We start from the raw sequence: 15,537 nt of genomic DNA on the forward strand, positions 1-15,537 counted from the left end.
AAAAGTTGGAAATTTTTGAAAATAGTCTTTTTAGGGAAAAAACGAATTTTCGGACCACCCTAACATGGCAATGGTCACTCTAAAGACAAAATAAAAAAATACGGTTCTAATATGCGATAAGGAACAATCTATTTTATCGTTTTGCTATGGAATAGCTGTATATGTATATATTTTTTATAATTAGGGTAGAGAACTACTTCGGCCTAATCGCCCATCTTGAGTCTAATCGCCCATTTTGGGCCTATCGAGCAGGAAACATCAAATAAATCCATGATTTCAGAGTTAACAAGTCAATTATGCATTTGGTACGATACTTTAGTTAATAAGCTACGGAACGAAGTAAATGAGAACGCGTGATATGAAGGTTTGCACCCATTATTCCCAAAAACAAAAGAAGCGCTCCGACCGAATCAATTTTTATCTTCATCCTATAGGCTGAAGTGAATTCATTGGCGTTTCAATGGCGTTTCAATGCGTTAGGCCGAGTTTAGAATCCGTAGGCTAAGTTTGGCGTCAAGAAGCAGTGTTAGACTTTTGACAATATTTCAATGACTGGTTTCTCTTTATCAAATCTTACGGTACGTACGGAAAGGTAAATTAATTTGGAAGCCATCAGTAATAATAACATTCCTTTTGGTGCTAAACTGCGCTAGATTAAGAAAGTGCGGGTTGTGCTTAATAGGCCGGAAATGGGGTGTCAACCCTACTTTATTAGTGATCAATCGAATAAATTTTACAGTGCCAAATTATCATTTCCGTTACACATTATTAATGTCATAAATCTAAAGTTAAAGGAATTCCACTGAATGCTTGCGGTCTTCTCGAGGTTAGTGGATGACGATGGTATGGTTGTGGAGAGGGAAAAGAAGATTTGAAGTCCCGAACTGGAATATAAGGTTTTCTACCTCGAGCCCGAAGGTAATCGTTAAGCTCAGATCTGACCCCACGATGCTCAGCACAAGACCAAATAATATGATCTGCGTCCTGGTAACGTTGTCCACATTCATAGAGATTGCTGTCCCCCACCCCAACACGGAATAAGTGAGTGTTTAACGAACAGTGATTGGACATGAGGTGAGACATCACACGAATGAAGTCTCGACCCACCTTCAACCCTCGAGGAAGGCCTGAACCATAAAATGTCACACGAAACGAGTCTATGTCAACTCTTTTTACCCTCGCTGACAGATACTGAACCCAGTTTTTTGACATCCAGTATCTTCACCAGGGGAAGCAAAGGGTTCTTGAAACGACGAACCGCCTGCTTCTCCAATATCTCGGAGGTCAGACTCGCTTCGGTGACAACACCTTCGATTCAACACTCTATACACGGAAACAAATCCGATTCCATTTTCATGAATAAAAAATCATGAAATGAAAAAAAAATGCCAACAATGATTCATGATTCCGTCATGTAAATTCATGATTTCATAATGTAGTGGAATCAAGCCCGCTACAAGCGTTACACGTACTTGGCAAACCGTGTTCATAAACCTCACAACGTAGGTATCTCTTATACGCCTTTTGTCTTCCATATAATACAAGTACTGATAGTCTAGTGGTCAAAGTATGGATTAATGATCTCAAGGTTCATGGTTCGAATCCAGTCTGATGCTTTATTTTATTCTTTTAACATTTTTGGTTAAAAGTTAAGCCCATAAATTTTCAACTCGGGCGATTCATGGTTGTGGGAATGTTTGCTGCGTTACGCAAAAGTTGCTCATGATATCATGAATATTATTCATGGTGTATTTTCATAACATGAAAATACGCTGTGTTCATGAAATCACGAGTAATTTTTCTCATTTCGGCGATCGAATTTTTTCCCGTGTAGTCGAGCGTAAAGAGTTGGGAGGCAACAATCTCGTCAGCTTGCTTGTTATTGTACCTAACCTTCGAGATTTCGGTCACGACCGAGAATCGCTTCGTCAGATCATTAGTTATTTGCATTACATTCAAAGGTTTCTTGTTGGGCTAAAAGTAGACAACCCATGGGTCAGTCGAGTCTTCTAGGTAGGCTCGCGATCGGGAGCTTTTCTGACCATTGCCAGACTGAGATAACGAATCAGGGATGGCATCATCTGATTTCTGAGATAACAGACGTTTGCTATCCTGCCATCGGATGACAAAGTGGAATTGTCTTCCGACAAAACTTTCATTTTGGCGTACTAGTGGGAGCTCAAAACGCTCTACCACTGAAACAATATTTGAAATCGCACAGAAAAAACTACGAACACAGAAACACAAAATTAAATTTGTGGTGAGAGCAAGAAACAACAACAAAAGATTACGGTAAACCTCAAACAGCATCGATGTCAATAATATGTTCACTAAAATATTTCTAAAATATCTTGAGCCATGACTAAAGGGCGAACACGAAATTATTGCGACACCGAAAATGTCATGCCAATTTTCTTATAATGTTTAGAATCAAACCAAAATTTTAGGGTAGTTTTATACATATATTTACTTCAAAAATCAAAAGAAAAGTTAATCGATGGAGCCTTGAGTGTAAAATTGAACGCATTTTCGCTTGATGCCCTCCATCAAAGTCTTTACAGTCTCATCCGGTACCAGTTTCTCAGTTTTTTTTTTTCCATTTTTAACATGTCCTTCTCGTCTTTGACTGTCTTCTTGCTCTTCCGAAGTTCCCGCTTCATTATTGCCCAGTACTGCTCCACCGGGCGCAGCTCCGGACAGTTTGGCGGATTCATGTCCTTTGGAACAAAATGGACAGAATTGGCCTCATACCACTCCAGGACACTTTTAGAAAAGTGGCATGATGCCAAATCTGGCCAAAATAGCGGAGCTTCGTCGTGCTGCTGCAAGAACGGCAAAAGGCGCTTCTCGAGGCACTCAGATTTGTAGATCTCGCCATTTACTGTGCCCTTTGTCACGAAAGGCTCACTCCTCAGTCCGCAAGAGCAGATGGCCTGCCAAATGAGATATTTGGAGGCGAACTTCGACATTTTCTTCTTCTTAAATTTGTCGTCCACATCGAAGTTGCTCTTGCCGGTGAAAAACTCCAACCCCGGAATTTGCTTAAAATCGGCTTTTATATACGTTTCGTCGTCCATCACACAGCAGCCATATTTTGTTAGCATCTTCTCGTAGAGCTTTCGTGCCCGAGTTTTAGCCGTCGATTGTTGACGCTCATAGCGGTTTGGGAAGTTCTGTACCTTGTATGTATGTAGTCCAGCTCTCTTCTTTGCATTCTGGACGTAGCTCTGCGACATGCCGATCTTTTTAGCCAAATCACGGCTTGAGACGTTGGGATTTGCTTTAATCATCTTTAATCAATCTTTTTGTTCTCCGGTCCCGGTTTTCTTCCAGCTCCTTTGCCGTGGTCCAACGTCAACCGCTCCTGGAACCGCTTCAACACTCTGGAGACGGTTGAATGGTGAATGTTCAACATTTTTCCCAACTGCCGGTGCGACAGGTCAGGAAATTCCAGGTGTTTGGAAAGAAATTGTTCTCTCAACTCGTGTTGGTTCACCTCCATTTTCGTTGAATCGAAAAACACGACTTCGAGTTTGACAGCATGTGCACAATACACATCAATGAGAAAGTGTGCAAAATTTGGTTGATTTTTACCCAATGGTAAAAAAGTTATGCCCTGTTGAATGTGTCGCAATAATTTCGTGTTCGCCCTTTATAGCTGTATGTTATGGTTTTTGGCAGTGTAAGTAGAGAGAAATTCAGTAAGATTATTGGAATTTATGAAAAAAAAACAATGTTATTTTAATTTATCGGTAAACCTACCTAATAATTTACCTAAATATCTGTAACTAACCATGTTACAAAACCGTTTCAGTGAAATAAATTACCGAAATTGGAATGAAATACTATGTGTGTAGATTTGGGCGTCACTTTGGCTTTATACCGGATCAGATCAGGATGCATTGCCAGCAGTTCTATTGCGTCCATGTGCAATTTCTTTTCTATAAATAAAAATGATATGGTGTAAGTATGTCACGCTATAACTCGAGAACGGATTGATTGATTTGCACGATATTTTTTATTCTTTTGCCCCGTCAGGTTTATATGATAAAAATAGGCAGTACGTCGTTTACGGGGTCACCTAGTTACTACATAAATCAAACATTTCATAAACATATTTTGAAATTATATCTTAACTCTACACACTAAGATTATTATACCAGAGTCAATATTTTAACTGGGTTTTTTTAATTTCGAAAAAGTCGGTAAAAATTCAAATGGCCGGTACCCGGTTAACAGAACTAAGTCTGTACATGTTCTCAATAAATTATCCCATTTTAATTTCCACATATTTTTAAACCTAACAGTTCCGCAATTCAAAAACGCAGTAAAACCTTACTGACTGAATTAGTGTGTATATCACAGCATCCCTAAAACCGGAAACGCAAAAGGATGGTGTACAAATCCAACGAATGCTACCGCAATCACGCGCCGTCGCCAGCAGTCACTAAGAATCACTACCGGGAGGATTCGTCGTTTCCTTTCGGAACACCTGTCAATGTTTGCGATCCGGATTAAACGAGTATTTTAACACATCTTCTCCGCCCATCTCAGCCACTGACATCCGTACCGGTTTTTTTTTTTCTTCAACTTGTGTATTTCTTTCACCCCCCTCACTTGAAATCGAACGCACTTCATCTTAGAGGACAGCTGCTGATTGGGTACGACAGCAAGGAATTAAATTTCCTTAAGGCGTAGTTTTTACTCCGCGCGAGGGATAAGTTGTTTTGCAATCGAAAGGATATTGCTTTTGAAACGGGTGTTGGATTTCTAGGTGGATTCAGCAATGAAAACGAAGTCAATCTGTTTGAGAAAGAGATAAATTGAAAATAAATTTGGAATAGAAGAAACATGACTCCGTGTGTGTTGCAATACACATACCTACAGACATTTGAAATTATGAAAATGACATAGGTTACCCTTATATTATGTGCTAATATGTGAATAATTTCATTCTTTTAAATTTTATAAATTTAACTTGTGTTAAGTTAATATTCATGAAAAGCCATATGCTTTTCTAACTGATAACCACGGGCAGATAAAAAAAAAACTAAGTAAAAACACACGGATTCAAGATTCGTCACAAAATTAAGCATTTTTCAAAGGTTTATGGAGTATTTGCACTTTTAAAATGATACAAAACATAGCTGCCGTAAATAAATGCTAATGTAAATTGAATTTCCACAACAGCACATATGTACACATCAACCAATGCAATATGGGCTGATCAATCATCCTTGTGTCCTATATTGTACAAGATTAATCATCATAATTTATGGCACATTTCGTGATGCTATTAGTTCGAAAGCCTCTTGTTTGAGCTTTGAGAGATATGTCGATCTGACAGGGCGAACAAATTTATTACTGTTTGTGGAATTCCAGCTGTATGAGTATAACCTACAACACTCTCTACCGGGATGAAAGTACGTACTCTAATGTACCAGCAGCAGTAATAGCAATAACAACAACATCAACAAGTAAGGCTGCATTCTACCCATCTCTTTCCGGAAAGTATGCATAGAGATCTATTTTCCGATAAGTAGCTTTCGCTGGTACGGGCCTTCGTTCCATTCGCAGTTGAACTCCGATCGAATACAATTTTACATTTGAAGTACGACTGGCTACGAATATAAATCGAACGAGAGAACAAGAGCAAACAGATTATGTCTAATTTATCAATATCTACGTAAAACCATCTGTCCATGTCTGGAAGGCCAAACTCTGTTCTGACTGAACGGCATAATATTAGCAGATGAGAATTTTCATTCGAAATGGACGCGATAAGTTTTCCATTCGGTTTAAACAGCAATCATGTGCTCAGTGGCTGAATTTTGCTTCCAAATTAGCTTACGAGTCAAAAAGCTCAGTTATTGAAATATCTCGCAAACCAAATCCTGTATGATATTTGAACTAAGAATAATCTTATTATCTAATTATTTAATGATTGTTTAACTTGGCGTCTTGTTTTGTTTAATGTCTGATGTTTGAAAAAGGAGAAAGCTACTGATGTCAAAGTTATTAAACTAAGTAAGATATGGTCACTAAATATGTTGTATCTATAGAAAAGACCAGTATCTAAGTAACTAAAGATTTGCGCATTATTACAAGCAGCTTGACGACTTAGGCACTATCTGACACTATCGATAAAATGCTCCCTAATCCTTTTAACAAACTTATGTTAGTCGCATGCTCGTCACCCCGTTCGTTTAACCAAAAGCAAACAAAGGCTGACTGAGAAGAATTTTTTGAGAGTTCTGACGATAATTTTTATGATATTTAAAAGTTATTGAATGATGAGGATAGTACTTAAGTCTAAGGCAAATTCCAAAGAAATTATTCAAGTAATATCTAGTGAATTTTTAAGAGAGTACAAGTGAATTCCCAGAAGAAAAGAAATTGAAGCTACATTTTCAAAGAAATTATGAAAAGATTTAAAAGGAAGCTCCGAGGATAATTCCAGGAAAATTTCGAGAAGATTTAGATAAAAGAGATATTTCTGAGCAGAGTTTTAAGTTTTTTTTTTCTTTGATTTGTACCAATGCTACCGACGCCAGGGAGCTCCCACAGTTAGACCCTACCATCTATCCTATCGACCCATCAACTCATGAACCGGGGACCAACGTCTTTACTTCCCTTAGACGTGATAAGAGATGTTATATGCCTCAGAACACAGATTGAACCCAGGCGTTTTGGGGTGAGAGGCAATCACGCCAACCACTACACCACCGGCACCGCTAGTTTTAAGACTTCTCTTAGGCGAATAACATGGAAATTCTATGAAGAATTCAAACGCATTTAAATAGAATTGGGGGGGGGGGGCGCCGGTGGCACTATTTACTTTCCTGCATGAATTATTTTCTTTTCTTTAAGAACGATTCATATTTTACGATGGATCATCCTCATGTTCAAGCATACATTTATCTCCTGGTTTCTGGATTTTTTTTCAGTTTTTAAAAGATATTTTCATTTTCTTTTTGGGGAAATAATCACGATTTACAGCATATTTGGATTTAAACAGTGATAACTGTGCGCTTTGTGTGGGACATTTTATATTTATTTATCGCGGTTATTCAATATAACATTGCTCATTTTGCCACTTTTATGGGAAAATATGTTCAACAATATGGTGACGTAGGTGAGTGCACAAATTTCCTTATTAAGTGGAGATTCATCCTTATTTAATTGAGCGTATTCTATTTGCTATTGCCCTTTTTGCCACTTTCATCGCTCACATTCAAATTATTAAAAGAAGCTTTTTATTTATTTATTGCCTTTTTCTTCATTTCTATTGCAACTTTTTTTTTTTTTTTGTTTATTGGTGCACCCTATAGTATTTAGTGGCCAATTTGAGATTTTTTATGGCTCATTTCGCTTTTTTTATTGATGATTAATTGTGCTGCCATTTTGTAATGGCTTGTGTAACTTAGTAATCCAGTCGGCTGAATTGCATTCGGTTTTACGCTTATTTTAAATATGCATAGCACAACAGAAAATTTCCGAAATTCCGATGAAAAACCAGGAAATTGTTAATTGGAGTTTAATGGTCACCCTTTCGGCCTAATCACATCCGGTCTAATAGCATTCGACATAATAGCGCTCAGCCGAATGGCGTCCATACTGTTGGAATCTGGCGTACTCGCCCATCTAAGAAAAAACGGGAATATTTTACAACAACAAAAAACTACTACTACGTGTTGCGTCACGTCGTCTGCGAACCACAACAGTGGAGATATCGCTATCGCCTGCCAAATCATGAATTTCTTGGGGAACTTCTACACTTGCTGCTTCCTGCACTGAAACAAATCAACATGTACCGTTTATTGGATCCATCTTATAACATAGCAATGTCAGCAGATTTATTCATTCTATGTGATGATTGATAGATTCCATTGGATTATCACTTAAAAACTATGACTGCGATATGGAATTATTTCTATCGTAATTTCACATTCTTAGTACTTGATAATACTTTGCTTCGAACGTGGTTAGCGAAGGTAAGAAGTATATGAATATTGTCTGATATATTTCATGGTGAAAAACTGTTGATATGTCATGGGTGGGAACAGACATCTAGAAACTAATGGAAAATCATATAAATTTGCACTATGAGAAAATTCAGTAAAATATACCTGTTTTCATGATGAATATTGCTCACTAAAATATATATCTTATAAGATAATCATGTATATTTTATTGGAGTTGCTTTTACTGATTTTTGACGTTTGTTGATATGTCGCGTGTAAATAGACATGTAGAAACTATTGGACTGTCATTTAACATTGCAGTATAGGAAAACATGTATATCTCATTGTAATAGCTACACAGATCTATCCCAATCATTAAATAGTCATATAGAAATGCCTTTTAAGAAATCCAACAGCAAGCATTTGTTTTTGCATGTTTTTTCTGGGATGAATATCGCTCCCAATAAAATACATCTTACATGATTGTTCTTTATAAATTATTGAAATAATTTTCAACGATGTTAACGTACACTCATTAAAATGATTAGTTGAACTAAATACTACTAACAACAATGATACTGTATTGAATAATCTTTGTTTGTTATTGTTTCATATGATAATTGGTTCCAGAAAAGAATGTATTGAGATTGAAAAAAAATTTATTCTACTGTAATATTTACTTTGCTATGATTCTAATTGTAAGCCTTCTAATTCAGATTCCAGCCCTAAGTAGTATTCGAACTTCATGAGCCAGTTCTATCAAATCATATAATTTACTCGTTGATTTATTGCACACAGGTGCATTAAGAAAGATTTGAACAAACCACACCACCGAAACGGAACATAAATTTGTCAGTGCTATTTGTCTTCACTCTAGCAAAACGAGCATAAAGTTGCACTACATTCCATGTCGGGAGAGCTGTTCTTACTTCATGCTATTTGAACGAGCTCAATCTTGAAGCCAGCCGTGGCCCAGTGGAGTCGAGCACAGACACCGAAATCATCACACCTCAACAGATCTTGATCGAATCCCAAATCAGCTACAATAAAAAAAAGGCACAACTGTGAAAGCTCCCACTGCCTGATGTTTATTTTTCGAATTTATTTTTAGAAATCGATTAAATATATGTGTCAAAAGAAGAAGTAAATTTCATGTTATTTTCACATAAACTTTACTTCGATTGATTTATGACACGTATATTATATTGTGGTGAAAAGTAAAGCTTATGGTTATGGGTTTCAAATCCATTTCAGTTAATTATTATAATTTGATCGATTTTCATTTATCATATGACGATCATATAAAAGTTACCAAATTATCAGCATTGTAAATGTATCAGATATTCATATAGAATTAACCTGACACATTTTCAATCATATCATTTTCAATGGATTATCTTATAGCGCAAATTTATTAGACTTCCACATAACAGGAATATGTCAAATTCGTTCAGTGTGGGGGACACTGAAACATCGAACTTGTCTTTCGCAGTCACATACTTGTTTCCCGGAATTTGTTTGAAGTCCACTTTTACGTATGTTTCATCGTCTATGATGCAGCAGCATGGTTTTGTCAACATTTGTGTGTACAGCTTATGTACCCATGTTTTAGCTATCCTATTCTGTCGTTCATTGCGGTTTGGTGCTTTCTGAATCTTGAATGAACGTTTCTTGGCTTTCTGCATGAAACTATTTGTTAGGGGAATTTTTTTCCTCGTTTCGGGAACTAACCCCATTGCGACCATTAATTTAATCTATTGTAGTATATCCCGTGTCCTTAGTTTAGTGCATGTCGTATTGCTCCATCGCTACCGAACGGAATAGTTGGGTTTGCGTTTGAAGACAGCAACCACTCGCTTGTGATCTTCAACGCAGTACGGAACGCTTTTTCTTGTACTCACTTGCTTCCGATCGACAGTTAAGGCCAGCGCACAATGGATACGTTTTCAGGATTTTTGACAGTTAGCCCATGATCTGTCAAAAAACCCGAAAACGAATGCATTGTGCGCCAGCCTTTAAATGTCCTCCGACACGTTTTATGACAAGAGAAACAGTACATTGTTGAATTCCCATACATTTTTCCGATGGCTTGCGAAAGATGTCGGTTTTTGAGGTGAGTGTGCAAAATGTTCTCGCGCACGTGCTGTTCATTAGACTCCATTTTCAAAACTACAACACCCACCGGGGGATGTAAGATTCTCTTACAATTATGTGGGATTCATCATCAGAAGATGTTAGTGGAGACCGCATGAACCGAGGATGCGATATACCTAGCTGCGGTCCAATGCAAGAAAATTGGAGACCGAAAAATGTAGAGTGTATTAGTGAGTGAGATTAGTTGTGTCGAAAAAAAAAAAGGAAACAGATGGACTCGAACCACGAACGTTTCGATTATCAGACCTGTACTTTCTCCGCTGCTCTCTCCATGCTTCAGCATATGGATAGCTTGAAAGCAAACAAGAAGCGCTGATTTTCTTACATACTCGACTTCGTATGCTTTTTCTGCTGGAGAGATTCGAGACAAGTGTGTGCGTCGTTCTACAATGTTCTACAATGTGCGTCGTTCTACAATGTTCTACAATGTGCGTCGTTCTACAAGCTTACTGGTATAGTCGAAAGCGTAGATAGAACACGAAATAAAAAGACAAAAAACCATTACATCGCCTGTATGGTCAATTTCTAACATTCTTTGCGATGTTCATGAACAGAGGATGATAGGAAACGGAACTAACATTGATTGTAATAGATTTTTGGTTTGCGTGTAGAAATTTCGCAATGAAACTCACGCAGTGTAAATAATACACGCTGAGACCATCTCACCGTAAATTTAACTAAAATTAACCCAAAGGACAAAATGTTACATCTTTTTGAAAGTGCTGCAATTTAACTATATAGTCTATATAGACACCCTTTAGAAGGACTCAAAATAAAAAAAAAGTGTTCTGATTGAAAACGGAGATTACCGCTAAAACTTTAACTTCTAATGCTTTCAAATTTTCAAAACAGGATTGGCACACCGAACTGTTAACGTCCATGATTACAGTAAGGATGTTTCAGTAGCTACATCAGGGCATAGTCTAGTCGGTAAAGGCGCGGTATTATAGAGGCGACGGGTTAGATTCCCGGTATGGTCGAGGAAATCTTTCTGGTTGGAAATTTTCTCAACTTCCCTGGACATAGGGTATCATTGTGCTTGCCACACAATCAGAGCTTAAAATTATTGACTGCCTAGGCTGAGTGTGAAAGCACTGCACTATTCAATCCATTGCTCTGTGCAGACCGTTTGTACCAAACGGTAAAGGACGAGGCAATAAAAGAGCCAACAAAAACATTCAGTCACTCACGAGCAGGCGACGCACACCGAGATGGGAAATGACAGGTGGGCAGGAACTCACGGTCTCCCAGTGTTGGTGAGTTCTTTGCCGTTAATGTTGACGAAAAGTTCACTATTTTGCTATACAGAAATTCAAAACAAAAATTTTTATCTGCGGATTTGGACAGTTTTTGACCTGTTTCATACGACCGGAAGGTGTATGCTGGTAACAAATGTCGTGCCAAACTGATTTCCTACGCAATTAATCAATCTTTGATATGAATTTCGCTAATAAACACGAGGAGCATTTCTTATAGCAAAACTTGCCATAACAAAATGGGCATGGTTCATTTTAGTAAACAAACTAACACTTCTTCCGACTGTGTCACCTCTTTTACTCGCCTAGGACGCACACCGCTTGCATTCGCTCACACAGCATGTAATTGAGTCATTTTTCCATAGAAAATGTGCGCTCAGTCATTCAAACCAAATATTGGGTACCATCACGGTAGAATAAACGTGTTGACTGAGCTACTGACTGAGTGCTCGGCTGTCAGTGACTCGTTTACCTCTGAATCATTCAGACTCTCACGAGGCAGTGAATGATGAGGCAGATGGCAGTTCATATTCATATCAAAATGACTCAATGAACATGACTGTTTTGCGCACTGCACACAATATACATATTCATGCATTGGTATTGCCATCGAAAGCTCTCAATTAATAACTGTGGAAGTGCATTTAGAACACTAAGTTGAGAGCATGCACTAAGAAATAAGCTTGAAATGCGAATAAGAAGAAGAAGAACAGGAAACATTCAGCTAAACGTAAGTCTTATTTAACTAAAAATGTGTATAAACATTTTGCAGAATTTTTTAAGTAAATTGGTGAACAATCGAAAAACTAATTCCACTCACGACCCAAATCCTCGCCTAATAAAAAACAAAAAGCGATAAAAGATTGCCCCAAAAACATACGAAACATACGAAAAATGAGCGACCATCAGCGCGGTGTAGTGGTAAGCGTGATTGTATCTCACCCCAAAGGGCCTGGGTTCAATCCCAGTCGGTGCCGCCAGGATTTTCTGAGGCATGAAATCTCTGATAATGCCTTCCTTCGGAAGGGAAGCAAAGTGGTTGGTCCCCGGTCTATGAGTTGATGGGTCGATAGGTAGGGTAAAGGTGTGGGAACTGCCTCCTTGGCGGTCAGTAGCATTGGTACTCTCAGTGCGGAAAACAAGATCGACGGAAAACAAATCAAAGACGTGATCAGAGATGTTATGCCTCAGAACATCCCGGCGGGCACCGACTGGGATTGAGCCCAGGTATGCTGGGGTGAGAGGTAATCACGCTTACCACTACACCACCGACGCCGCAGTCTCTATATCTCATTCTCATTGTGGTGTCCATTTTACCTATATAAAACCTGTGATGCGATGTGATTTCTTTCTATTTTGGTCGCGCTGAAATAATCGGTTCATCGCCATCGGCTGGCAGTAAATGCTTTCAATCTGCATTTTGTGCAAAGCTCAATAGAGACTATGTTATAGTTTGTTTACATTTTAACTAAATCTCTTCATAAATAGGATGATTCGAGGTGAACTTGAATATTTTTAATATAGATGGACTGCAATACTTGTATTCGATTCTTCATACCGAAAGAGTAAAAAAATTGTTCGAAGATTCGGACCTCAAAGGTTCAAAACCACACTCAGGACGAAAAAAAACTCTTGTCCCCCTCCCTACCTTGGTTAATCTTCAATTTCCAACAGGTGGCCATCGGGCATGCTTCCGACACAGAAACAACAATAGATGCCTACAGGCACAAATTAAATTTATTTCAGCACCCATCGAGATGTAAAATCTTTTAATTGAACTTCGTAATTGAAAAATGTTTCCTCTCCGGTAAAAGATAGAGCATTTTCATGGTCCAACAAATGGTTGGTTTGTGCTTGATAAAATGAAGAACAAAGTTTTACATTCCATCGATGGATCGTCAAACAACTCTTGATTCGCCAAAAGCACGCACCGAAAATGATTGGATATGCAACATACGATTCAGGGAATATCAGACTGATAGGAACTGATAGGAATATCAAATAGGGGACGACGGGGGAAGACGGCGATTGTTGAAACAATCAAGTCTTGACAAAAAAGAAAAATGATTTAGAGTTCTTTGTTATAGTATGGTTGGTGGTATAACATATGAAACGTAGAAATGTTACTTTGTGTTTACAGAATTTAATGTTTTAGAACTAATATATAATTTATCATGTAAAAGTGCAAACACAAGTCTGATCGATGTACTTACAAAGAAAAATAGACAAATTATTTAAATCATGAGGTATTACAAAAAAGCAGTTACGGCTTGAAACGATAACGTAACTCTGTTTCCAGTAAATTCGATTTTTATTTCGTATTGATGTTCTCTATAGTATTCTCTTACAATTAAACGTAGAAAATACGACATCTAATCAGTCAAGGAGTGGATTTTTTATCTCACGCTACTCATTGGCTTCAGCACAGATGCTTTTCCAAAAATTTTGGATACTTTTTCCCAGTCTTTCGCAAACTTTGTAACGGAATCCGCAAATATGCTTTGGTCAGGGCCCAACAAGTTTCAATTGGCCTGGCCTGGGAACAGTTTGGCGGATTCATCTCCTTGGGTACGAATCGGTCCTTTTTGGCTTTATGGCTACCGTGTTCTAGGAGTAATTAACCGACGCGAAATCCGACCAAAACAGCACTGAGGCGTCATGTTTGCGGATCATGGGAAACAGACACTTTTTTAAACGCTCACGCACGTAAACATCGGTTGTCGTTGTAGCCGTTGTCACTAACGGTTTGGAAAGCATATCACACTCGCAAATGGCTTTCCATATCCTTTTTACCGAATTTATCGGTAAAAATTGACTTATCCGCCTCGTCAATATTTCAGCCATCACGAACGGTGTAGTACTGAACACCAGGAAGAGTTTTATGATCAAATTTAACGTATGATTCATCGTCCATAATCAGGCACGCCGATTTTTCACACAGCAATTGATCGCATAACTTTCGAGCCCTCAGTTTGACGGACGCGGCTTGTTTTTCACTCCGATTTGGCTTCTTCTGCTTCTTATATGTTTTTAGACCCATTCCTGTCTTGGCTCACTGGACGTTAAGGCCGGCGCACAAAGGAGAAGTTTTCAGGTTTTTTGACAGTTAGCCCATGCATTATCTGTCAAAAAACCCTAAAACGTATGCATGAGCGCCTGCCTTTACTCTTCGAGGATCCCACTTTTTTAGCCACGTCTCGAACCGAAGCACTTTTCTTGCGAGTGAAAGCTTGCACGATTTTCCGGTCCAGATTTCGATCAACAGGGTTCGGTTCAAGTCCAGATTTTTGCTTGTCCTGGAAAGTTGCTTCATCACCATACTTTCGAATTGCGTCTCGAACGGCTCCGATGCTTACACCTTCCAATTTCGCTAATTGACTCAGAAAAAGGTTTGGGGATAGTACACTATTTGTGCCCGATCTGTTTGCGCTTTTCCGGAGAAATGCTTCGTATTGTCACCAAAATGTAAAGAATCGAAACTTGCGATACACGGAACTGTTGGTCGAAATGTAACCAATGATTCCGCGTGATAATCAGCTGTTTAAATGTCATCTGAAACAAGCAGGGGTGTTCCAAAGTCGTGCTTATAGTACGTTCAGACTACAGAGTTATAACATGTTATAGCGCTATCTTGATGGTGGTTTCTATGTTGCAATTTTTTGACAACCGTTATAACATGTTATAACTCTCCAGTCTGGACAGCGTTTTAGACATTCTGGGACACCCTTTAAATAGCAATATATCGTTTCAAGTGGTTTCAATCTAACTTTATTCCAACTCCGTCATACGAATTTAAATGCCGTCCAAACACATTAAAACATCATTGGATTTACTTCTGCATACGAATGACTCCTGATGAATGTGGGCGTCTTAGTGGAATACCTCTATAAAGAGAGAGAGAAGGATTAGTAATTTCCATTTATTACAGTACATCTTCGAAATAACGAGACTCAATAGATACAAGGAGACCACACTCCAGGCAATCATCGATAAAAAGTGAGAATTCTACTAAGGAGATTATTTACAACCCTCACCGCAGTACTTGAAGCATTGAAACGAGTGTCCTTTCCATTTGATCATGATATTACTCGTAAGCTAAGACCACAGTTAAAACAATTCGGATTAGATTTAGTTTTCACCAGTAGACATAACCAGTTGACATC

The sequence above is a fragment of the Ochlerotatus camptorhynchus genome, unplaced genomic scaffold (genome assembly GCF_037179485.1).
Source record: "Ochlerotatus camptorhynchus isolate MF236.1 unplaced genomic scaffold, CSIRO-AGI_Acam_v1.1 ptg000085l, whole genome shotgun sequence".
Taxonomy (NCBI): domain Eukaryota; kingdom Metazoa; phylum Arthropoda; class Insecta; order Diptera; family Culicidae; genus Ochlerotatus; species Ochlerotatus camptorhynchus.